Consider the following 25,914-nt stretch of genomic DNA (forward strand, 5'->3'; position numbering starts at 1 on the left):
GTGGCTGGAGGTTTTAGAAGCACAAAGGGCAAAGATGTGCCCTGACCTGGAGGTGAGGACTGAGAATGCTGCTGAAGGGTGCACAACCCAGGACCCTGCAGTTTTAGCAGCACAGAAAGAAACAGAGATAGTGTGGCCTGGAGAGCTCACTGAAGATACACTGCTATCTCTCTGTTCTGAGGCAGAGGATGGGAAAAGATCTCTTCTGCTCTGACTCTCGGAAGAGATGAAGAAAGCCAACAGGGAAAGCCGCCAGAGAACAAAAGCCCCAAAAAACTGGTTTTCACTGAACCCATTCCCCCCACAGGGGGCAAGGCAAGTATGCCCAAACAGGGTTGCCTGAGTAACAGTGCAGCAAGCTCCTTCCCCCAGAAGACAGGCTGGGAGAACAAGAGGCCAACAACACAAAATTCCCTATAAAACAGGTGCATCTTGCTTGGGTTGTGGTCAATAATTTGTACTCTGTACATTCCCTCAACCAGCCCTCAACAGAATGACTAGGAGGAGGAACCCCCAAAATAGAAAAGACTTAGAGACTGAGACTTCTGCCACAAATTTACAAATGGACACAGATATAAGATGTCAGAAATGGAATTCAGGGTAGCAGTTGTGAAGACAATAGCTAGAATGGAGAAATCAATTAATGGCAACATAGAGTCTTTAAGGTTAGAAATGAAAGCTGAACTGGCAGAACGTAAAAATGTTATCAATGAGATCCAATCTAATCTAGATAATCTAACAAATAGGGAAAGTGAAGCAGAAGAATGAATTAGTGATCTAAAAGACCAGTTGATAGAAGAGAAGGATAAAGAGGAGGCCAGGGAGAAAAAAAAAACTCAAAATCCATGAAAACAGAATTAGAGAAATAAGTGACACCATGAAACGTTCCAATGTCAAAATTATAAGGATCCCTGAGGGGATGGAGGGAGAGAGAGGGGACTAGAAGAAATATTTGAGCAAATCATAGCTGAGAACATCCCTAATCTGGAGAATGAAACAAACATTCATGTCTTAGAGGCAGAGAGGACCTCCCCCACCAAGATCAAGGAATACAGGCCAATGAACCGGCATGTAATAGTAAAACTCGCAAATCTTAGAACCAAGGAAACCATCTTAAGGGCAGTTAAGGGGGAAGAGATTCCTTACCTACAAAGGGAGGAACATCAGAATAATGTTGGACCTATCCACAGAGACCTGGCAAGCCAGAACGGCAAGACATATTCAGGGTACTAAATGAGAAGAACATGCAGCCAAGAATACTTTATCTGGCAAGGCTGTCATTTACAATGGATGGACAGATGCAGAGCTTCCAAGACCAGCAAAAACTGAAAGAATATGTGACCACTAATACGGCCCTACAAGAAATATTAAAAGGGGTTCTATAAAAGGAGAAAGACTGCAAGAGTGAAATAGAACAGAAATTTACAGAGACAATCTATAGAAACAAGGACTTCACAGGAAACATGATGACAATAAATTCATATCTTCTAATAATCATCCTCAATGTGAATGGCCTAAATGATCCCATGAAATGGCACAGGGTTGCAGATTGGATAAAAAGGCAGGACCCATCCATATGCTGTCTACAAGAGACTCATTTTGAACATGAAGATACACCCAGACTGAAAGCAAAGGATGGAACTCCATTTTCCATGCCAACGGACCTCAAAAGAAAGCTGGGGTAGCAATTCCTATATCACACAAATTAGATTTTAAGCTAAAAACTGTAGTTAGAGACACAGAAGGGCACTATATCATTCTTAAAGTGTTTATCCAACAAGGAGATGTAACAATTGTAAATATCTATGCCCCCAACATGGGAGCAGCCATCAAAATAAGCCAACTGTTAACCAAAAAAAGAGTCATATGGATAGTAATACATTAATTGGAGGAGACCTGAATACTCCACTCTCAGCAATAGACACACCATCTAAGTGGAAAATCAACAAAGAAACGAGAGCTTTGAATAACACCCTGGCCCAGATGGACCTCATAGATATATACAGAACATTCCACCCTAAAACAACAGAATACTCATTCTTCTCAAGCGCACATGGAACATTATCCAGAATAGACCACGTGCTGGGTCACAAATAAGGTCTCAACTGATACCAAAAGATTGAGATTATTCCCTACATATACTCAGACCATACTGCTTTAAAACTGGAACTGAATCACAAGAAAAAAATTGGCAGAAATTCAAACACTTGGAAGCTAAAGACCACTCTGCTCAAGAATGCTTAGGTCAACCAAGAAATCAAAAACTTAAACAATTCATAGAAAACAATGAGGACAAAAACACATTGGTCCAAAACCTATGGGATACTGCAAAGGCAGTCCTAAGGGAGAAATACATAGCCATCCAAGCCTCCCTCAAATAAATAGAAAAATCCTAAAAACTAACTCTAGACCTTAAAGAACTAGAGAAAAAGCAAAAAACGATGCCTAAGCCATGCATTAGAAGAGAAATACTTAAGATTAGAGCAGAGATCAATGAATTAAAAACCAGAAACACAGAAGATCAGATCAACGAAACTAGAAGCTGGTTCTTTAAAAGAATTAATAAGATCGATAAACCACTGGCCAGACTTATCCAAAAGAAAAGAGAAAGGACTCAAATTAATAAAATCATGAATGAAAGGGGAGAGATCAGGACTAACACCAAGGAAATAGAAACAATTATTAGAAATTATTATCAACAACTCTATGCCAATAAGTTAAGCAACCTGGAAGAAATGGATGCCTTCCTGGAAACCTGTAAACTGCCAAGACTGAAACAGGAAGAAATGGCCAACCTGAATAGGCCAATAACCAGTAATGACATTGAAGCAGTGATCAAAAACCTCCCAAAAAACAAGAGTCCAGGGCCTGATGGATTCCCTGGGGAATACTACCAAACATTCAAAGAAGAAATGATACCTATTCTTCTGAAGCTGTTTCAAAAAAGAGAAACAGAAGGAAAGCTTCCAGGCTTATTCTATGAGGCCAGCATTACCTTAATCCCCAAACCAGGCAAAGACCCCATCAAAAAGGAGAATTTCAGACCGATATCCCTGAGGAATATGGATTCCAAAATTCTCAACAAGATCCTAGCTAATAGATTCGAACAATACATTAAAAGGAGCATCCACCATGACCAAGTGGGATTTACCCTTGGGATGTAAGGGTGGTTGAACTTTCGCAAGTCAATCAATGTGATAGAACACATTAATAAGAGGAGAGAGAAGAACCATATGGCCCTCTCAATTGATGCAGAAACAGCATTTGACAAAATACAGCATCCTTTCCTGATTAAAACAATTCAGAGTATAGGGATAGAAGGAACGTTCCTCAAGTTCGTAAAATCCATCTATGATAAACCCACAGAGAATATCATCTTCAATGGGGAAAAGATGAGAGCCTTTCCACTAAGATCAGGAACACGACAAGGATGCCCGCTCTCGCCACTATTGTTCAACATAGTACTAGAAGTCTTAGCAACAGCAATCAGACAACAAAAAGAAATAAAAGGTATTCAGATTGGCAAAGAAGAAGTCAAACTCTCTATCTTCGCAGATGAGATGATACTTTATGTGGAAAACGCAAAAGACTCCACCCCCAAATTACTAGAACTCATACAGCAATTCAGTAATGTGGCAGGATACAAAATCAATGCACAGAAATCAGTTGCTTTCTTATACACTAACAATGCAATTGTAGAAAGAGAAATTAAAGAAACGATTGCATTTACAATAGCACCAAAAACCATAAGATACCTTGGAATAAACCTAACCAAAGAGGTAAAGGATCTATACTCTAGGAACTACAGAACACTAATGAAAGAAATTGAAGGAGACAAAAAAAGATGGAAAAACGTTCCATGCTCATGGATTGGAAGAATAAACATCGTTAAAATGTTTATGCTACCCAGAGCAATCTATACCTTCAATGCCATCCCAGTCAAAATTCCAATGACGTTTTTCAAAGTGCTGGAACAAACAATCCTAAAATTTGTATGGAATTAGAAAAGACTCTGAGTCACCAAGAAATGTTGAAAAAGAAAAACAAAGCTGAGGGCATCACGTTGCCCAATTTCAAGTTATATTACAAAGCAATGATCACCAAGACAGCAGGGTACTGGCACAAAAACAGACAAATAGACCAATGGAACAGAATAGAGAGCCCAGATATGGACCCTCAACTCTATGGTTAAATAATCTTCAACAAAGCAGGAAAAAATATGCAATGGAAAAAAGACAGTCTCTTTAATAAATGGTGCTGGGAAAAATTGGACAGCCACATGCAGAAGAATGAAACTCGATTATTCTCTAACACCCTACACAGAGATAAACTCAAAAGGGATGAAAGACTTCAGTGTGAGACAGGAATCCATCAAAATCCTAGAGGAGAACATAGGCCGTAACCTCTTCGACCTTGGCCACAGCAACTTCTTTCAAGATACATCTCCAAAGGCAAGTGAAGCAAAAGCAAAAATGAACTTTTGGGACTTCTCCAAGATAAAAAGCTTCTGCATGGCAGAGTCAATAAAACAAAGAGTCAACCCACAGAATGGGAGAATATATTTGCAAATGACACTACAACAAAGCGCTCATTTCCAAGATCTATAAAGAACTTCTCAAACTCAACACCCAAAAAACAAATAATCAAGTCAAAAATGGGCAGAAGACATGAACAGACACTTCTCCAAAGAAGACATACAAATGGCTAACAGATATATGAAAAAATGTTCATTATTATTAGCCATCAGGGAAATTCAAATGAAAACATTGAGATACCACCTTATACCAGTTAGAATGGCAAAAATTGACAAAGCAAAATCAACAAATGTTGGACAGATTGTGGAGAAAGGGGATCCCTCTAACACTGTTGGTGGGAATGCAAGTTGGTGTAGCCACTTTGGAAAATAGTGTGAAATTTCCTCAAAAAATTTAAAAATAGAGCTACCCTATGACCCAGCAATTGCACTCCTGGGTATTTACCCCAAAGACACAGATGTAGTGAAAAGAAGGGCCATATGTACCCCAGTGTTCATAGCAGCAATGTCTGTAATACCCAAACTGTGGAAAGAGCCGAGATGCCCTTCAACAGATGAATGCATAAAGAAGATGTGGTCCATATAGACAATGGAATATTACTCAGCCATCAGAAAGGATGAATACCCCACTTTTACATCAACATGGATGGGACTGGAGAAGATTATGCTAAGTGGAATAAGTCAAGCAGCCAAAGTCAATTATCATATGGTTTCACTTATTTGTGGAATATAAGGAATAGCATGGAAGGCATTAGGAGAAGGAAGGGAAAAATGAAGGGGGTAGAATCGGAGGGTGTGTCTAACCATGAAAGACTATGGACTCCGAGAAACAACCTGAGGGTTTTAGAGGGGAGGAGTGTGGGGGTATCGTTAGCCCAGTGATGGATATTAAGGAGGGCACATATTTCATGGAGCACTGGGTGTTATACAAAAACGATGAATCATGGATCACTACAACAAAAACTAATGATGTATGGTGACTAACATAACATAATAAAATTAAATTAAATTAAAAATAAATAAAAAATAAAGATAAAAGTAAGAAAAAGATATAATAAATGTTAATTTAAAAACAATTCTGGGGCTGGGGTCTCATTTCACATTCCCTGATAGATTATCCTCTCTCTGGGAATAGATGTGGAAAAGATAACAAGTCTTCTCTATTTTAGAAGGATATTGTGATAAATTTGCTTGAATTTCAGAAGCCAAGATGTGGTCTATATTTAAGAGATTTGCACAGCCACTTCTTATGGCAGAAGTGTTTGGCTATGACTCACTAATTTTCCACGTGACCCAAAAAGCCTGCTACTTTTGAGTGGGTCCCACAATAAGATGCAAGCTGCTCTGTCACTCAGCCATATAATTCAGTAGATGCATAGTTGCTAAAAGTATCAGTGGCAGATAGGGACAATGTTTGGGTATTTGGCAGGTGCCATAGTTGAATTGGAGTGCAGGACAATAGGTTTTTGGATCAAAGCCTTGACATCATCCATGAATAATTAATATGCTTTTGAGAAATGCTCTTGGCTGGCTACTGGACCTTAGTAGACTGAATGCTTAACCATGGGCTACCTTCTTACCATGTTATCTGAACTGTCCATCATGAACTGGGTTTTATCTGACCCATCAAGACATAAACTTCAATGTGTGCAACAACAATCCATCACCAAGTAGAGGTGATATATATATGATCAGGTCCAAGCAGGCCCTGAAAGCACAAATATGTGACTTAAATATTTAAGGACTTCATCCTGGTATCAAGATCTGTATCACTTAGGGTTCTCTGGAGAAACACAGCCAATAGAAGATTGTATATGTGTGTGTCTAAAGCATACCTTTCAAATATTGGAAGTTTGGTTCTAAACCATTGCAATAAAGTGGATATTGCAATAATTAGCAAAATTAATTTTTCAGTTTCCCAGAGCATGTAAAAGTTGTTTACACTATCTAAAATGGCAGTGGCGTGGTAGCTGTGTCCCATCTGTCTGGGCTGCTAGGTTGGTCCGGGGCACGGCTGGGGCTGTCCATGTCAAGTGGCGCCCACGGTGAGGAGGGCTCAGCTCACATGTGGAAGGCTCTCACCTACTTCGCAGTGCTCCCTGGCATAGATGTGAGCATGCTGAATGTCTTCCTGAGGTCGCATCACAGAAAGCATGAGAGACCCGAGTTCGTCGCCTACCACCATCTCCACATCAGGTCCAAGCCCTTTCCCTGGGGAGATGGTAATCATACTCTATTCCATAACTCTCACGTGAATCCACTTCCAATCGGCTATGAAGATGAATAAAGAGAACCTGGACCACCACCCAGGGGGACTACAGCACTGGTTTAGACCATGACTCTGCACACGGACCAGAAAAGTCTATGGGACCTTAAGCTCACCTTCCTTACTTGTATCAAATGATGACCAGTATACGGATCTTCCATCCCTTTGCTTATGGCAGGAGATGGCTTAAATAAATAACTTAGATTGGTCCACGAAAAACAAAAAACAAATAAAATAATTGTTTACACTATACTGAGGTCTACTAAGTGTAAAATAGCATTATGTATAAAAAATAATGTATATACCTTAATTAAAAATACTTTATTGATAAAAATTGCTAACTATAATTTGCACTGTCATCAAATATTATCTTTTTGCTTGTAGAAGGACTTGTCTCAAAGTTGAAAACTGTTGACTCTTCAGGGTGGTGGTTGATGAAATTTGGAGTGGCTGTGGCAATAAAAATAAGACAATGATGTTGCCACATTGATTGATGCTTCCTTTCATTAGCAATTTCTCTGTAGCATGTCATGTTGTTTAATAGCATTTTCCTCCCAGTAGAACTTCTTTTCTTTTTTTTTCTGTTGTTTGTTTATTTATTTATTTATTTATTTATTTATTTATTTTTATTATGTTATGTTAGTCACAATACAGTAGATCATTAGTTTTTGATATGTGTTCCATGATTTATTGTTTACATATAACACCCCTTGTTCCATGCAATATGTGTCCTCCTTAATACCCATCAACTGATTCACGCATCCCTCCACCTCCTCCCCGCTAAAACCCTCAGTTTGATTCCCAGAGTCCATAGTCTCTCATGGTTCATCTCCCCCTCTGACCCTCCTCCTTCATTTTTCCCTTCCTTCTCCTAATGTCCTCCATGCTATTCCTTATGTTCCACAGATAAGTGAAACCATATAATTGTCTTTCTCTGCTTGACTTATTTCACTTAGCATAATGCCCTCCAGTTCTATCCATGTCAGTGCAAATGCTGGGTATTCATCCTTTCTGATGGCTGAGTAATATTCCATTGTATATATGGACCAAATCTTCTTTATCCATTCATCTCTTGAAGGACATCTTGGCTCCTTCCACAGTTTGCCTATTGTGGACATTGCTGCTATGTAACTTGGGCTGTATGTCCCCCTTCTTTTCCCTACATTGAAAGTATGGATTGCTCTGGGCAGCAAAGATATTTTAACAAGCTTTATTCTTCCAATCCAAGAGCATGGAATGTTTCTCCATCTTTTTGTGTCTTCTTCAATTTCCTTCATAAGTGTTCTGTAGTTCCAAGAGTATAGATCCTTTAACTCTTTGGTTAGGTTTATTCCAATGTATCTTAAGGGTTTTGGTGCTATTATAAATGGAATAGATTTCCTAATTTCTCTTTCTACAGTTATATGGTTAGTGTATAGGAAAGCAACTGATTTCTGTGCATTGATTTTGTATCCTTCCACATTACTGAATTGCTGTATGAGTTCTAGCAATTTGGGGGTGGAGACTTTTGGATTTTCCACATGAAGTATCATGTCATCTGTGAAGAGTGAGGGTTTGAGTTCTTCTTTGCCAATCTGAATACTTTTTATTTCTTTTTGTTGTCTGATTGCTCTTGCTAGGACTTCCAGTACTATGCTGAACAATAGTGGTGAGAGTGGGCATCCTTGTTGTGTTCCTGATCTTCAGGGAAATGCTATCAGCTTTTCCCCATTGAGAATGATATTCACTGTGGGCTTTTCATGGATGGGTTTTGTGAAATTGAGGAATGTTCCCTCTATCCCTATACTCTGAAGAGTTTTAATCAGGAAAGGGTGCTGTATTTTGTCAAATGCGTTTTCTGCATCAATTGAGAGAAACATGTGATTCTTTTCTCTTATTTATGTGTTCTATCACATTGATTGATTTGTGAATGTTGAACCACACTTGCATCCCAGGGATAAATCCTACATGGTCGTTATGGATAATGCTTTTATTTTATTTTATTTATTATTTATTTATTTATTTATTTATTTTTAAAGATTTTATTTATTAATTTGATAGAGACAGATAGTGACAGAGATAGCGACAGAGAGCACAAGCAGGAGGAGAGGCAAAGGGAGAGGGAGAAGCAGGCTCCCCATGGAGCAGGGAGCCTGATATGGGGCTTGATCCCAGGACCTTGTGACCATGACCCAAGATGAAGGCAGATGCTTGATGGACTGAGCCACCCAGGCACCCCTGGATAATCCTTTTAATGTACTGTTGGATCCTATTAGCTAGGATCTTGTTCTGAATTTTGGAATCCATATTCATCAGGGATATTGGTCTGAAATTCTCCTTTTTGATGGGGTCTTTGCCTGGTTTTGGGATCAAGGTAATGCAGACCTCATAGAATGAGTTTGGAAGTTTTCCTTCTCTTTCTATTTTGTGAAAGAGCTTTGGGAGAATAGGTATGATTTCTTCTTTGAATGTTTGGTAGAATTCCCAAGGGAATCCATCAGGCTCTGGACTCTTGTTTTTTTGGGAGGTTTTTGATCACTGCTTCAATCTCATTACTGGTTATTGGTCTGTTCAGGTTGTCAATTTCTTCCTGTTTCAGTCTTGGTAGTTTATAAGTTTCCCAGAAGGTATCCATTTCTTCTAGGTTTTTTACTTTATTGGCCTACAGTTGTTGATACTAATTTCTAATAATTGTTTCTATTTCCTTGGTGTTAGTCGTAATCTCTCCCCTTTCATGCATAATTTTTTAATTTGGGTCCTTTCTCTTTTCTTTTGGATAAGTCTGGCCAGTGGTCTATTGATCTTATTAATTCTTTCAAAGAACCAGCTTCTAGTTTTGTTTATCTGATCTACTGTATTTCTGGTTTCTAATTCATTGATCTTTGCTCTAATCTTAATTATTTCTCTTCTGATGCCTGGTTTAGGGTTTATTTGTTCTTTCTCCAGGGCTTCAGGGTATAAAGTTAATTTGTGTATTCAGGATTTTTCTGTTTTTTTGAGTGAGTCTTGGATGGCTATGTATTTCCCCCCTAGGACCTCCTTTGCAGTATCCCATAGGTTTTGGACCAATGTGTTTTTGTTCTCATTGTTTTCTATGAATTGTTTAAGTTCTTCTTTGATTTCCTGGTTGACCCAAACATTCTTGAGCAGAGTGGTCTTTAGCTTCCAAGTGTTTGAATTTCTTCCAAATTTTTTCTTGTGGTTGAGTTCCAGTTTTAAAGCATTATGGTCTGAGAAAATGCAGGGAATAATCTCAGTCTTTTGGTACCGGTTGAGACCTGATTTGTGACCCAGTATGTGGTCTATTCTGGAGAAAGTTCCATGTGCACTTGAGAAGAATGAATATTCTGTTGTTTTAAGGTGGAATGTTCTGTATATATCTATGAGGTCCACCTGGTCCAGTGTGTCATTCAAAGCTCTTGTTTCTTTGTTGATTTTCTGCTTAGATCATCTGTCTATTGCTGATAGTGGATTGTTGAAGTCTCCTACTATTAGCGTATTATGTCTCTTTATTTTGTTAACAGTTGGCATATGTAGTTGGCTGCTCCTATGTTGGGGGCATAGATATTAACAATTGCTAAATCCTTTTGTTGGATAGACCCTTTTAGCATGGTATAGTGTCCTTCTGAATCTCTAATTACAGTCTTTAGCTTAAAATCTAATTTGTCTGATATAAGAATTGCTACCCTAGCTTTCTTTTGAGGTCCATTGGTATGAAAAATGGTTCTCCCTCCCTTCACTTTATTTCTTGGTGTATCTTTAGGTTCAAAATGAGTCCCTTGTAGACAGCATATGGATGGGTCCTGTCTTTTTATCCAATCTGTAACCCTGTGCTATTTCATGGGAGCATTTAGGCCGTTCACGTTGAGAGTGATTATTGCAAGATATGAATTTGTTATCATCATGTTGCCTGTGGAGTCCTTGTTTCTATAGATTGTCTCTGTAAATTTCTGATCTATATCACTCTTGGGGTCTTTCTTCTTGTATAGATCCCCTCTTAATATTTCTTGCAGGGCCGGCTTGGTGGTCACATATTCTTTCATTTTCTGCTGGTCTTAGAAGCTCCTTTTCTTTCCATCCATTCTGTTTGACTGCCTTTCTGGGTAAAGTATTCTTGGCTGCATATTCTTTTCATTTAGTATCCTGAATTTGTCTTGCTGGCCCTTTCTGGCTTGCCAGGTCTCTGTGGATAGGTCTGACGTTATTCTGATGTTCCTCCCTCTGTACATAGAAATCTCTTCCCCCTCACTCCTTTCAAGATTGTTTCCTCGGATCTAAGATTTGCAAATTTTACTATTATATGTCATGGCGTCAGTCTGTTCTTATTGATCTTGGGAGGGGTTCTCCTTGCCTCTTGGGCACAAATGCTTGTTTCCTTCCCCAGATTAAGGAAGTTCTCAGCTACAATTTGCTCAAATATATCTTCTAGACCTCTCTCTCTCTCTCCACCCCCTCAGGGACCGCAATAATTCTGATATTGGAATGTTTCATTGAATGAATAATCTCTCTCAGTTTGATTCCTTGGGTTTTAATTTGTTTTTCCCATGCCACCTCAATTTCCTTCTTTTCTATCATTTTATCCTCTCTCTCACTAATTCATTCTTCTGCCTCATTTACCCTGGCAGTGAGATTATCCAGTTTGATCTGCATTTTATTCATAGCATTTTTAAGTTGGGCCTGATTAGATCTCATTTCTGCCCTTAGAGATTCTATATTGTTGTTAATATCTTTCTCAAGGCTAGATATCACCTTGATAATTGTTACTCTGAAGTCACTTTCTGACATTTTGGTTATATCCATTATATCCATTATATATATATATATATATATATATATATATATATATATATATATATATATATTAGTTCTGTGGCAGAGGCCACAGTCTCCGAGTCTTTCCTTTGTTGGGGGTTCCTTCTCTTAGTCATTCTGTTGAGGGGTGGTTGGGGGAATGTACAGAGTTCAAATTATTAACCACAACCCAAGGAAGATGCACCTGTTTTATAGGGACCTTAAGGTTGTCTGCCTCTTGTTCTTCCAGCCTTTCTTCTGGGGAAAGGGCCGGCCATGCTGTTACTCAAGCAACCCCTGTTTGGGCAGAGTTGCCCTGCTCCTTGTGGGGTGGGTGGGCTCAGTGAAAATGGTTTTTTTAGGGCTTTTGTTCTCTGACGGCTTTCCCTGGTGGCTTTCTGTGTCTCTTCCGAGAGTCAGAGCAGAAGTGAATGTATCCAAACCCCTGTTTCAGAATAGAGAGATCGCAGTCTGATCTTCACTGAGCTCTCCAGGCCACACTGTCTCCATTTCTGTCTGTGCGGCTAAAAACTGCAGGTTCCTGGGTTGTGCACCCCACAGCAGCACTTCCAGCCCTCATGTCCATGTCCAGGCACATCTCTGCCCTTTGTGCTTCTCAAACTGCAAGCCACCCCTGGTTCACACACGTGCCCCCGCAGCTCCAGGTTTCAGTCTGGGGGGCTGCCCTGAAGTCCTTTCCCCATTGCTACAGGTCTGCGAGTCTGTGCCCTGTTCCCAGCATGGGAGGCTTTTGCACCCAGGCAGTGCAAGATCCCAGAGTCTCCCTCCCCCTTCCATTTATCTTCCGATATCTGCCTGCAACATCAGGGCTCCTGGCTTCATACCTTGAGACCAACCACAGGAGATATTCTGTTTGTAGAAATCCAGATATATCTTCTTACATCTCAGGCTGATTTTGTGGGTGTTTAGAATGGTCTGGTAGATATCCAGCTCAATTCAGGGGACTGGTTGAAATAGGGTCCCCTACTCCTCTGCCATCTTTTCTCTTCCTAGAACTTCTTTTCAAAATTGGAGTCAGTCCTCTCAATCCTTGTTGCTATTTTATCAACTAAGTTTGTGTAATATTATAAATCCTTTGTTGTCATTTCAACAATCTTCACAGCATCTCTTCTAGTAGATTCCATGTCAGAAAACCACTTTCTTTGCTTATCCATAAGAAGAAGTTCCTTATGTGTTAAAGTTTTATCATAAGATTGCTGCAATTCAGTTACATCTTCAGGCTGCACTTCTAATTTTAGTTCTCTTGCTATTAATACCACATCTGCAGTTACTTCTTCCACTGAAGTTTTGGACCTGTCAAAGTCATCCATGAGGTTTGGGATCAACTTCTTCCAAACTTCTGTTAATGTTGATATTTTGACCTCTTCCCATGAATCACAAATGACCTTAATGGCATCTAGAATGGCAAATTCTTCTGAGAGTGTTTTATATTTATTTTTTTCAGATCCATCAGAGGAATCACTATGGCATCTATAACCTTACAAATTGTTAATATGTTAAATAATAATGTTATCTGTTAAATAATAAGAATTGAAATTCAAAATTTTCCCTTGATCCACAGGCTTCAAAATGGATCCTGTATTAGCAGGCATTAAAAACAGCATGAATCTCATTGTGCATTTCCATCAGAGCTCTTGGGTGACCAAGTGTGTTGTCAATAAGCAGTCATATTTTGAAAGGAACATTTTCTTGTAAGCTGTAGGTCTCAAAAGAGGGCTTAAAATATTCAGTAAACCACGTTGTAAACAGATGTACTGTCATCCAGGCTTTATTATTTCATTTATAGAGAACAGGAATAGTAGATTTAGCATAATTCCTAAAGTCCCTAGAACCTTTGGAATGATAAAAGAGCATTGACTTCAACTTAAAGTCACCAGCTACAATAACCTCTAACAAGTCAGTTTGTCCTTTGAAGCTTGGAAACTAGACATTGACTTCTCCTCTCCAGCTACAAAAGTCTTGGAATCTTTTTCCAATAGAAGATTGTTTCATTTACATTGAAAATCTGTTACTTAGTGTAGCCACCTTCATTCATTATGTTACCTAGATCTTCTGCAAAACTTGCTTCAGCTTATACATCAGCACTTGCTGCTTCACCTTGTACTTCTTTGTTATGGAGATGGCTTCTTTCCTTAAACTTCATGAACTAACCTCTCTTAGATTCAAAACTTTTATTCTGCAGCTTCAACACCTCTTTCAGCTTTCCTAGAATTGAGAGTTAGGGCCTTGCTCTAGATTAGGCTTTGGTTTAAGGGAATGTTATAGGTGGTTTGATCTTCTATCACGACCACTAAAACTTTCTCTATATTAACAATAGCCTGTTTCACTTTATCATTTTTGTGTTCACTGGAGTGGCACTTTTAATTTCCTTCAAAAGCTTTTCCTTTGCATATACAACTTTACTAACAGTTTGGTGCAAGATGTCTACTTTTTGACTTATTTCAGCTTTTGACCTGCCTTCCTCACTAAGCTTAATCATTTCTAGCTTTTGATTTAAAGTGAAAGATGTTTGACTCTTCCTTTCACTTGAACACTAAGAGGCTATTATAGGATTATTAATTGGCCTAATTTTAGTATTGTTGTGTCTCAGGGAATAAGGAGGCCCAAGAAGGGGGAGAGAGATGGAGGAATGACCAGTTGGTGGAGTAGTCAGAACACACACAGTATTTATTAAGTTTGTCATGTTATATGGGCATGCATGGTTCATGACCCCACAAAACAATTACAATGGTAACATCAGAGATAACTGATCATAGATCACAATAAAAATATAATAATAATGCAAATATTTGAAATATAATGAAGATTACCAAATGTGACAGAGACACAAGTGAGAAAATGCCATTGGAAAAATGGCACTGGTAGTCTTACTCAATGCAGTGTTGCCACAAACAATTTTTAAAAATTACAGTATCTGCAAAGCACAGTAAAGTGAGGGATGCCTATATATGTATGCTTATATGTATATGTATATGATTGACTTATTTTAAGGAATTGGCTTATGCCATTATGGCAGCTGAGAATTCCCAAGATCTGCAGATGGCGACCCAGGGAGATTGATGGTATACTTCTAGTCTGAGTCTAAAGGACTGAGAACCGGGAGAGTTGAAGGTGCAAGTTCCAGTTCAAGTCAGAGTCTGAAGGCAGGAGAAGATTGATATCTCAGCTCAAAGACATTCTGAAAGAGAATTTGTCTTAGTCTTTTTTCTTTTTAATTTCTATTTCTCTTTTTTCAACTTTTTATTTAAATTCTAGTTAGTTAACATATAGTGTAATATTAGTTTCAAGAGTAGAATTTAGTGATTCATCACTTACATATAACACCCAATGCTCAGCACAAGTGCCCTCAATACCCAACACCCATTTAGCCCATCTCCTACCCACCTCTCCTCCATCAACCCTCAGTTTTTTCTCTACAGTTAAGAGTCTGTTTTATGGTTTGCCTCTCTCTCTCTTTTTTTTTACTCTATGTTCATCTGTTTTGTTTCTTAAATTCTACATATGAGTAAAATCGTATGGTATTTGTCTTTCTCTGACTTATTTTGCTTAGCATAATGCACTCTACCTCTATCCATGTCATTCCAAATGACAAGATTTCATTCTTTTTTATGGCCAGCTAGACCCTAATACCTGATCTTTACTGCCCACATGCTTGTATTCACTGACTTTTGTCCCATATTTTCCCTTAAGCTCTTCTTTCCAGCTTATCTCTTAATTCATGCAAATGGAAACCAAAACCACCCCTTAAGTGATAGTGATTGCCTTGACAAGACCTCCAGCTGGCCCAGACCACCCAGACCAGTTTGAACATAATCCCTGCATAAATGGGCCATGGAATGAACTCTAAAATGACGGATAACTACATTTACTTCATTATAATACTAAAATCTCCACCAAAGTGTTAGAGTGTGCAGTTAGTTAGGTTCTAACAGGATACCTGGAGGCCAACAATGAGGAAGTCATGGACAACTATCAGGAAAGTTAAGGGTGCTGAGCAGGCAGTGTTTGTGGTTTGAGCAGTGTGTGTGACTGCTGGGGATGCTTTCCTGGCTGCAGAGCTGTTTGGAAGTATCTTCTGCATTTGCATTGCCTGTTGGGCCCACCATGAGGCGCCTAGATTTGGTGCAGCAGAAAATGCCTGTGTGTTTGTGACAGAGGTGAAAGAGGAGCCCTCCACCAAAAGGGAGCATCAGCCATTTAAAGTTTTGGCAACTGAAACTCTAAGTCACAAGGCATTAGATGCAGATATATACAGTGCAATTCCAACAGAAAAAGTGGATGAAACATGTTGTTATATTACTACCTACAAAGGTCAGCCATACCTTTGGGCTCGGCTAGATAGAAAACCTAACAAATTAGCTGAGAAAAGATTTAAAAATTATTTACATTCAAAACAAAACTTAAAAGATTTTTTTTGGAATGTTGAGGAGGACTTCAAACCTGTTCCAGAGTGCTGGATACCAGCGAAGGAAATAGAACAATTAAACAGGAATCCAATGCCTGATGAAAATGGACACATTCCTGGTTGGGTACCAGTGGAGAAACACAACAAACAGTACTACTGACATTCCTCTGAAGTTAATTACTAATTCGAAGTTGCCCTGGTACTGAAGCATCATCCTGGTGGTCCTGGGCTTCTGGAAATTAGTGCAGTACCACTCTCAGATCTCCTAGAACAAACACTAGAGCTTATATGAACAAATATTAATGGAAACCCATATGGGTTAGGAAGCAAGAAGCATCCATTACATCTTCTTATACCACATGGGACATTTCAAATCCGAAATCAACCTACCTTGAAGCACAATGATCTATTATCCTGGTTTGAAGGTTGCAGAAAGGGTAAAATTGAAGGAATATTATGTAATTGCAATGATGGCTGTTTAATCAAGGTTCATCGCCATCATCTTGGTTTAGGCTGGCCAATTCCAGATACTTACATGAATTCAAAACCAGTTATTATCAACATGAACCTGAACAAGTATGACCATGCCTTTGATACTGTTTGTTTAGTCTTTTTTCAAAAATAGATAATCAGAAATTTGGTAAACTCAAAGATATAATACTTGATGTATAAACTAGAAATGCAATTAAGAACCAGCTTTATTGTTATCTTTGAATCTTGAATATTCTGTCATATGTGGAAGGTAAAAAAATCTCAAGGTTCCATGTCTAATAGAGCAATATGTCTTCTAGCGTTTGAAGAAATGAATTTCCCTGTTGCAAAGGTCTATTCAAAAAATTTTTTAGAACCACCAAACGAATTTCAACCACTAGACTTAGAAATATAATAATAAGCTCCCTACCTTGTACAAAAGTTGGATAAAGACAACAATTAAACCAACAATTCTGGATCATTAACTTTAAAAATTAAATAGTTCAAGATGAATTTGTTCTAACACTTAAAACATATGGCTGTAACCTTATGTTTATATACATGTACATATATATAAAACTAGAGTCTTAACACACATGTAAATAAGTATATATAAAACCCCAATTTTAAATGTTAAAAGTTATTAAAGCTCACCCCATACTCTTTAAAAAACTTAAACATTATGTATACAGAAATTCATCACAGCTTATTTGATAGTCATAACTTACTCTAAAGTCATCAAAAAATACTTTTCTATTATGTTTAAAATTTCATATAATTTTATTTACTAAAACTTGTATTTAGTAAAGGTACAGGGTATGAAGAAGGAAATCATGTAGGTCAGAGACCTGTTTGATTTCCAGATTAAGTTTTAACTTATAAAGTTAGTAGTTAAATAAAACTACAAGTATAGGTAGTCCTTAATAAATGGGGAGATCAGCAGGACTTTCTTCTTCATCTTCAAACTGTTCAGAAGCAGCAACAGGACTAGTTAATTCAACTCCACATTATTCAGAAAGTTTTTTTTAACTTTTCTTCTAAAAAAATATTCTTTTTCACTTCTTTACAATTATACTTCAGATCTTCAATTTCTTCAAAAAATGAAGGATCAAAGTTTTCCAGTTCTTTTTTCAGCTTTTTTGTTTCTCCTAGTAGAAACATAATATCTTTGAAAGGTATGTAGGGATATAATATATTCTTTAGATTTGAACTAAAGAGACTTAATTACAAACATAAAATCCAAAGTAACCTGAATAATCTAATATACTTATATACTATATAGGCAGAAGTATTTTCTTAGAATTTTGTTAATAAGGTTTCATGGTACAGCATAAGTAACTAACTTGTTAGCTGGTAAATCAAATTATTTGTTCTGTAAGTTATGTCCTAGTTTTTGACTAAAATTTATCAGTTCTTAAATGGGTGGGGGAGGGTCAGCATTTAATCTTTCTCCAAAAGTATATCAGATACTCTCATTGAGGCAATCAAAAAGACTTGGCTAAAACACAAATTATTTTGGTTAAGATTCTTTGGTTTAGGTTTCATTTATATTTTCTTTACAAATACCTATTTGTTAATGAATAATAGTCAACTTCTTTTAAATATATTTAGAATTAGGGAAACTCTAGGACTTCTACCTGGCTAAGAGGCATCTGGTGAAGAGACAATTTGAACTTTAGAATAGCTAGTGATCACTAGTTAATTCTTCAACTTATGCTCTTTTGTTCTGTTTATAGATTCTTTAAGAGATAAAGCATGGCAAATATCTTTCTTTAATAAAGGAAGTTATTCCCAAAAAGAATTTCAAAAGTAAATAAAAGACACTATTCCCAATGTGACCCAAAATCTTAATATTAAAATAATGAGCTATATTTGTGAGAATCAAAAAATAAATTTCTCTTTAATCCTAAAAAAACCCAAACAAACAAACAAACAAAAAAAGGAAAGTTAAAGGCTTGTCCTGGCAGCACTCCACAGATGCCAGATCAAATCAGTCAGGCCCAAGATGGCAGATGCCATGAAAGAAAACTCCTGACCATATAAGGAAGAAAAGGTATAAAACCCTGCTTCCCTACCCCAACTAATGAATATTTCAACCCCTAGGTAACAACTGTTGATGAAAGATAGAAACCTGATCCTTAGAGACACAACTCTTTCTCTCTCTCCCTTTCTCATTCTCTCAAGCTTGCCCACATTCATATCTCAAGAGTATACTTTATGCTCTAATAAATTTTCCCACTTTTGTCACTTGTCTGCTCTGTTTCATGTCTGTTCTTAAGTTCTTTCTTGAGACAAGACCCAGAACTTTTGGTGATACCTTTGGAATGGACTGCGTTGACCTCAGGGCCTGGAGTCTCCACAGTTCACCTGGCAACACAAGAAGGAGCACAAGCCTCATTTACATAACATACAATATATGTATAGGCATGTTTCCTTAAAGTGCATGCACAATCTTATGCCTGCCTCTACATATGATGACAAGGATCCTCTTTTTATATATCCATTCTAACCCTAAATAAAAGAAACCTATCCACCCTTACTCAGGGAGTTGTGGCTTTGGAAGTTATTCCCCATGATCTTATTTTATGCAAATAAATTTTACTTTCTGTGACAACTCCACCCGGTGTAGTTTCTGTGATTCACCAAAGAAAAAACTCAGATTAGTTTGTTTACACATTTCGTAATGCAGATGGGACTACTGTCTTTCTAAGTTTCTGCCCTACAGTTTCCTGGTTTCCAATGGACAGAGCAGTGGGCAATGGCAGCACACCTGGGTTAACCCATTCAAGCTACTGGAACTAGGGTTGGAATCCTTGGAGGGGACTCTCCCCTCTTGGGGTCTGTACTACCCCCTTGAAGAGAGTTCAGCCACTCTAAATCTCTTGTTCTAAGAATCTCTACACAGAGGCAAGTGGTGCCCATCCAGTGGCATGACAACAAGAGTATTTTCTCTGAGTTGTCTCACAAAACCTGGCAGGTTAAAGAACAGAACCTTTCTGGTAAACACTCTAGGGGATTGAACACTTGATTATAGTTGAGTCTAGACATTCCTGGGTAGCAAGGGTACATACAAGTGATAGGTATTAATTTATTGCCATTTTGTTAATTGTTTTCTTGTCATTTCTGTAGTTATCCTTTATTCCTTTCTTTTCCTCTTGCTCTCTTCCTTTGTGGCTTGATGGCTTTCTTTAGTGTTATGCTTCGATTTCTTTCTTTTTGTGTGTGTTTATCTATTATGTTTTTGGTTTATGGTTACCATGGGTTTCATGTATTGTACCCTACATGTTTGTAGTCTACATTGAGTAGATGATTCCTTAAGTTCAAACACATTATAAAACAGTAAATTTTGACTTCCTTCTCCATGATTTATGTAGGTCATATTTCATATCATTTCACTTTGTGTATCCCTGGACTAAATTTTGTATATATAATTGATTTTACTACTTTTGTGTTTTAACCTTCTTACTAGTTTTGTTATGTGATTGATTTTCCATCTTTACTATATATTTACTTTTGCCAGTATTTTTTTTTTCTTTCATAATTTTCTCACTTCTAAGAATGGTCTTTTCCTTTTACTTAGAGTTCCTTTTAATATTCCTTGTAAGGCTGGTTTACTGGTGATGAACTCCTTCAATTTTTATTTGTCTAGGAAACTCTACCTCTCCTTCAATTCCGAATGATAATCTTGCTAGGTAGAGTATTCCAGGTCATAGGGTTTTATTTTCTTTTCAGCCCCTCTTAAATTTATTTTTATTGAAGTACAATTAACATACAGTGTTATATTAGTTTTAGGTGTACAATATAATGATTCAACAAATGTATACATTACTCAGTGTTTATCACGATAAGTGTACTCTTAATCCCCTGTACCTATCTCACCCATCCCTCCATCCGTCTTTCCTCTGGCAACAACCAATTTGTTCTCTGTATTTAAGAGTCTGTTCCTTTTCTTTCTCTTGTTTTCTCTTTGTTCATTTGTTTTGTTTCTTAAATTATGAATGAAATTGCATGGTATGTGCCTTTCTCTGATTCATTTCACTTACCATTATACCCTCTAGGTCCATCTATGTTGTTGCAAATGGCAAGACTTATTCTTTTTTATGGCTGAGTAACATTCCATTATCAATATACACCATATCTTCTTTATCCATTCATCTACTGATGGACACTTGGGATGCTTCCATATCTTGGCTATTACAAATAATGCTGCAATAAACATAGGGCTATATATATTTTTTGAATTAGTGTTTTTTGTTTTCTCTGGGTAAGTACCCAGTAGTGCAAATGCTGAATCATATGGTAATTCTTTTTTTTTTTTTTTTCAATTTTTTGAAGAACCTCCATACTAGTGTCCATAGTGGTTGCAGTAATTTACAATCCCACCAACAGGGCATCAAGTTTCTTTATTCTCCATATCCTTGCCAAAACTTGTGATTTCTTGTCTTTCTGATTCTAGGTATTCAGATAGGTATAAAGTAATATCTTATTGAAGTTTTAATTTGCATTTCCCTGATGATTAGTGATGTTGGGAATTTTTCATGTGTCTGTTGGACATTTGTATATCTTCTTTGGAAAAAAAGAACATTCAGGTTCTCTGCCCTTTTTTAATTGAGTTATTTGTGTTTTTTTTGGTGTTGAGTTGTATAAGTTATTTATATATATTTGATATTAACCTCTTATCAAATATATCATTTACAAATACCTTCTCCCATTCAGTAGGTTGCCTTGTCATCCTGTTGATGGTTTTCTTCATTGTGCAAAAGCTTTTTATTTTGATCCTTTCAACACTTTGCATATATAATGGCACTGTCTTTTTGTCCTACAAAGTTTCTGCTGAAAAGTCAGCTGATAATCTTATGGGGCTTCCCTTTTATGTAAGTGCTGTCTTTTCTTTTGCTGTGTTTAAGTTTCTCTCTTCATTTTTAATTTTTGCCATTTTAATTAATTTGTGTCTTGATGTGGATTTTCTTTTTTTTTTATTGTTTGGGGCTCTTAATGCTTTCTGGAATTAGATATCAATTTCCTTCCTCAGGTAGGAAAATCTTACCTATTATTTCTTCAAATATGTTTCTGCTTCCTTCTATCTCTCTTCTCCTACTGGAACTTATATAATGCAAATGTTATTATGCTTGATGATGTCACTGAGTTTTCTGAAACTATCCTCCTCATTTTTTATTATAATGTTTTTAACTTTTGCTGTTTAGCTTGTTTGCCTTCCATTATCATGTCACCCAGATTGTCAAACCATTCTTCTGCATCGTCTAAACTGCTGTTGATTTCTTCTAGTTTATTTTTCACTTCAGTTATTGTATTCTTTGGATATGATTAGTTTTTTTTTTTTTAATTTTCTATCTCTTTGTTGAAATTGTCATTGAATTTGTCCACTCTTCTCTCAAATAAACTACACAGCCTATGTCCATTATTTTGAACTTTATTAGGCATATTTTTACAACTGTTTTGTTTGGCTCTTTTGCTGTGATTTTGTCTTTTTCCTTCATCTGGGACAAATTCTGTTGTCTCCTCAATTTCTCTAAATCTCTATTTGTTTTTAGGTATTACGTGGGTCACCTATGTGTCCTGGTCTTAAAAGAAGTGACTTTGTGTAGAAGGCCTCCAGTGGTGTCCGTAATGAAGAGAACCAAATTCATTTCAGGGCTGTCTTCTTTTGTGGGCTGCATGAACATTCCTTTAGTGGCTGAGCAACATCTGTGGGTGTACTGGTAGGTAGGGCTTACTGCTTGTGCATCTGGCTTGAAGCTACCATGGATGCACTTGCACTTGTGAACAAGGTTTTCTCCCCATGCTGCTGGCTTAGGGGCCAGGCTACAGCAACTCTTGTCACTTTGGTGGATTGACCCAGCACTCAGAATGCCTCTCTGAAATGAGCTGCTATGACTGGTTTTGTTTCCATACCATTAGCAGATAAGCCTGGCTTTAGACAATGAAGTCTTGCTGGTGGGTGAGACTGGATTGTCCCATCTGTCTGAAGTGAGCTGTGTGTGACAGTATAGGACCCAGCTTTGGAGGGGCTCCCACAAGGATGGAAATGTTGGGTGGGGCAGATCCACATTGGAACATGGAGGCAGGGCATGCAGTGATAGCAAGATTAATGGAGCATGTTAGAATTGACTGACAAAAGCCTCCAGCTATCTAGAGTGGGGGAGGGCAAGAAAACTGCCACCCAGAGCATGTTCGTTCAGAGAGAAACCTCCCACAGATCCCTGCTTATCTGGAATATAGCATAAAATTAGCCAATAAACTTTCAAGTATACCACAGGCAATTTTCAAACTACTGCTTCTATGACACGTCTTGGTCCAGTTTACTTAGGGTATTGGCCCTTTAAGGGTGGAAATTCAGTTTCTTATGCCCTTCTAACTTTCCTAGAGTTAAGCTACAATTATTTTTAAAGATCCCAGAATTAAGTCATGCTGATTTTTTTCTTATTTTGTATTTTTTCATTATTTACTTATTTTTCAATTTTCCCATATGATTTTCTGAGGTTTTATTTAAATTACAGCTACTTAACATACTGTGAAATATTAGTTTCAGGTGTAGAATTTAGTGATTCAACACTTACGTACATACACAGTGTTCATCACAAGTGCCCTCTTTAATATCAATCACCTGTATAACCCATCCCCTCCACCACCTCCCTCCAGTAATGATCACTTGTTCTCTACACTTAAGAGTATGTTCCTTGATTTCCTTCTTTTTTGTGCCCCCATGTTCATGTGTTTTGTTTCTTAATCTCCACATATGAAATCATATGGTATTTCTCTTCCTCTGACTGACTTATTTCCTTTAGCTAATATGCTCTAGCTCTATTCATGTCTTAACAGACGGCAAGATTTCATTCTTTTTGATGGCTGAGTAATATTCAATTATATCCATCTCCTTTTTATCCATCCATCAGAGAAGGGACATTTGGTTTCTATCCATAATTTGGCTATTGTTGATAATGCTTCTATAAACATCGGGGTACATATATCACTTAAAATCAGTATTTTTGCATTTGTTGGTAAATACCTAGTAGTACAATTCCTAGACTGTAGGGTAGTTCTATTTTTAACTTTTTGTTCAATAGGGTTAGGAGTCTGTAATTCTCCTTTTTGATGGGGTCTTTATCTCATTTTGGGATCAAGGTAATGCAGGCCTCATAGAACGAGTTTGGGGGTTTCCGGGAATACATCCATTTCTTCCAAATTGCTTAGTTTCTTGGCCTATAGTTGCTGGTAATAATTTCTAATAATTGTTTCTATTTCCTTGGTGTTAGTCGTGATCTGTCCCCTTTCATTCATGATTTTATTAATTTGGGTCATTTCTTTTTTCTTTTGGATAAGTCTGGCCAGAGGTTTATTGATCTTATTAATTCTTTCAAAGAACCAGCTTCTAGTTTCATTGATCAGTTTTACTGTTTTTCTGGTTTCTATTTCATTGATTTCTGCTCTAATATTTATTATTTCTCTTCCCCTGCTTGGTTTAGGCTTTACTTGCTATTTTTTCTCCAGATCCTTTAGGTTTAAGGTTAACTTGTACATTCGGGATTTTCTAATTTTTTGAACGAGGTTTGGAGGTTATGTATTTCCCTCTTAGGATCACCTTTGCAGTATCCCATAGGTTTTGGACCAATGTGTTTCCATTCTCATTGGTTTCAATGACTTCTTTAAGTTCTTCTTTAATTTCCTGGTTGACCCCATCATTCTTTAGCAGGAAATTTTTAGCCTCCAAATGTTTGAGTTCCTTCCAAATTTCTTCTTGTGTTTGAGTTCCAGTTTCACTGCATTGTGATCTGAAAATATGCATGAATAATCTCAATCTTTTGGTATCAGTTGAGGCCTGATTTGTGACCCAGTATGTGGTCTATTCTGGAGATAGTTTTATTTGCACTCGAGAAGAATGAGTTTTCTGTTGTTTTAGGATGGAATGTTCTGTATGTATCTATGAGGTCCGTCTGGTCCAGTGTGTCATTCAAAGCTCTTGTTTCTTTGTTGATCTGCTTAGATGATCTGTCCATTGCTAAGTGGAGTGTTTAGGTCTCTTACTAGTAATGTATTATTATCCATATGTTTCTTTAATTTGGTTATTAATTGGTTTATATAATTGGCTGCTCCCATAATGGGAGCATAAATATTTACAATTGTTAGATCTTCTTGTTGGATAGACCCTTTGAGTTTGATATAGTGTCCCTCTACATATCTTACTATGGGCTTTGGTTTAAAATCTAATTTGCCTGATATGAGTATTGCTACCCCAGCTTTCTTCTGAGGTCCATTAGCATTGTAAATGATTCCCCATCCCCTCACTTTCAATCTGGCGGTGTCTTTAGTTTCACAATGAGTCTCTTGTAGACAACATATGGATGGGTCCTGCTTTTTTATCCAATCTGAAACCATGTGTTTTTTGATGGGAACATTCAACCCATTTACATTCAGAATAACTATTGAAAGATATGGATTTAGTACCATCATATTGCCTATAAAGTCCCTGTTTCTGTAGATTTTCTGTTTCTTTCTGGTCTATGTGACTCTTGGGTTTCTCTTCACTTACAGAATCCTCCTTAATATTTCTTGCAGGACTGACTTGGTGGTCACATATTCTTCCAGTTTCTGCCTGTTGTGAAAGCTCTTTATCTCTCCAGCCATTCTGATTGATAATCTTGCTGGGTAAATATTCTTGGCTGCATGTTCTTTTCCTTTAGTACCCTGAATGTGTCTTGCCAGCCCTTTCTGGCTTGCCAGGTTTCTGTGGACAGGTATGATGTTATTCTGATGTTCTTCCCTCTGTATGTAAGAAATCTCCTTCCTCCTAGCTGCTCTCAGGATAGCTTCCTTGGCTCTAAGATTTGCAAGCTTCACTCTTATATTTCAGGGCATTGATCTATTTTTATTGATTTTGGGAGGGGTCCTCTCTGCTTCTTAGATGCAATACTTCTTTCCTTCCCCAGATTAGGGAAGTTCTAAGCTATGATTTGCTCAAATATACTTTTTCCTCATATCTTTCTCTCCACCCCCTTGGGGATCCCAATAATTCTGACATTGGAACGTTTCATGGCATCATTAATCTCCCTAAGTCTATTTTCATGGGCTACTAGCTGCCAACACCAATTTTCCTCACCTTCCTTCCTTTCTATCAGCTTATCTTCTGGATCACTGATTTGCTCTTCTGCCTCATTTACTTCGCTGTTAGAGTATCCAGCTTAGACTGCATCTCATTCATAGCACTTTTAAGTTCGGCCTGATTAGAACTCATTTCTGCCCTTACAGATTCTGTGTTGTCACTAATGCTTTTTTCAAGCCTAGCTATTGACTTCATGATTGCTATCCTGAATTCTATCTCTGACATCTTGCTTATATCCATATCCATCAGTTCTGTGGCAAAGGACATTGTCTCTGGTTCTTTTTTTTTGTTGAGGGTTCCTCCTCCTAGTCATTCTGTCCAGGGATTGT

General features: G+C 37.5%; 2 pseudogenes; both read left to right on the plus strand.

Moving 5' to 3' along the window:
• Window positions 1–6,509: 6,509 nt before the first annotated feature.
• Window positions 6,510–6,836, plus strand: LOC118537803 (cytochrome c oxidase subunit 6A1, mitochondrial pseudogene; annotated as a pseudogene).
• Window positions 6,837–15,695: 8,859 nt separating this feature from the next.
• LOC118538403 (RNA ligase 1 pseudogene) lies at window positions 15,696–16,684 on the plus strand (annotated as a pseudogene).
• Window positions 16,685–25,914: the final 9,230 nt, after the last annotated feature.

This window comes from Halichoerus grypus, chromosome X, assembly GCF_964656455.1.
Source record: "Halichoerus grypus chromosome X, mHalGry1.hap1.1, whole genome shotgun sequence".
In the NCBI taxonomy this organism is placed as follows: domain Eukaryota; kingdom Metazoa; phylum Chordata; class Mammalia; order Carnivora; family Phocidae; genus Halichoerus; species Halichoerus grypus.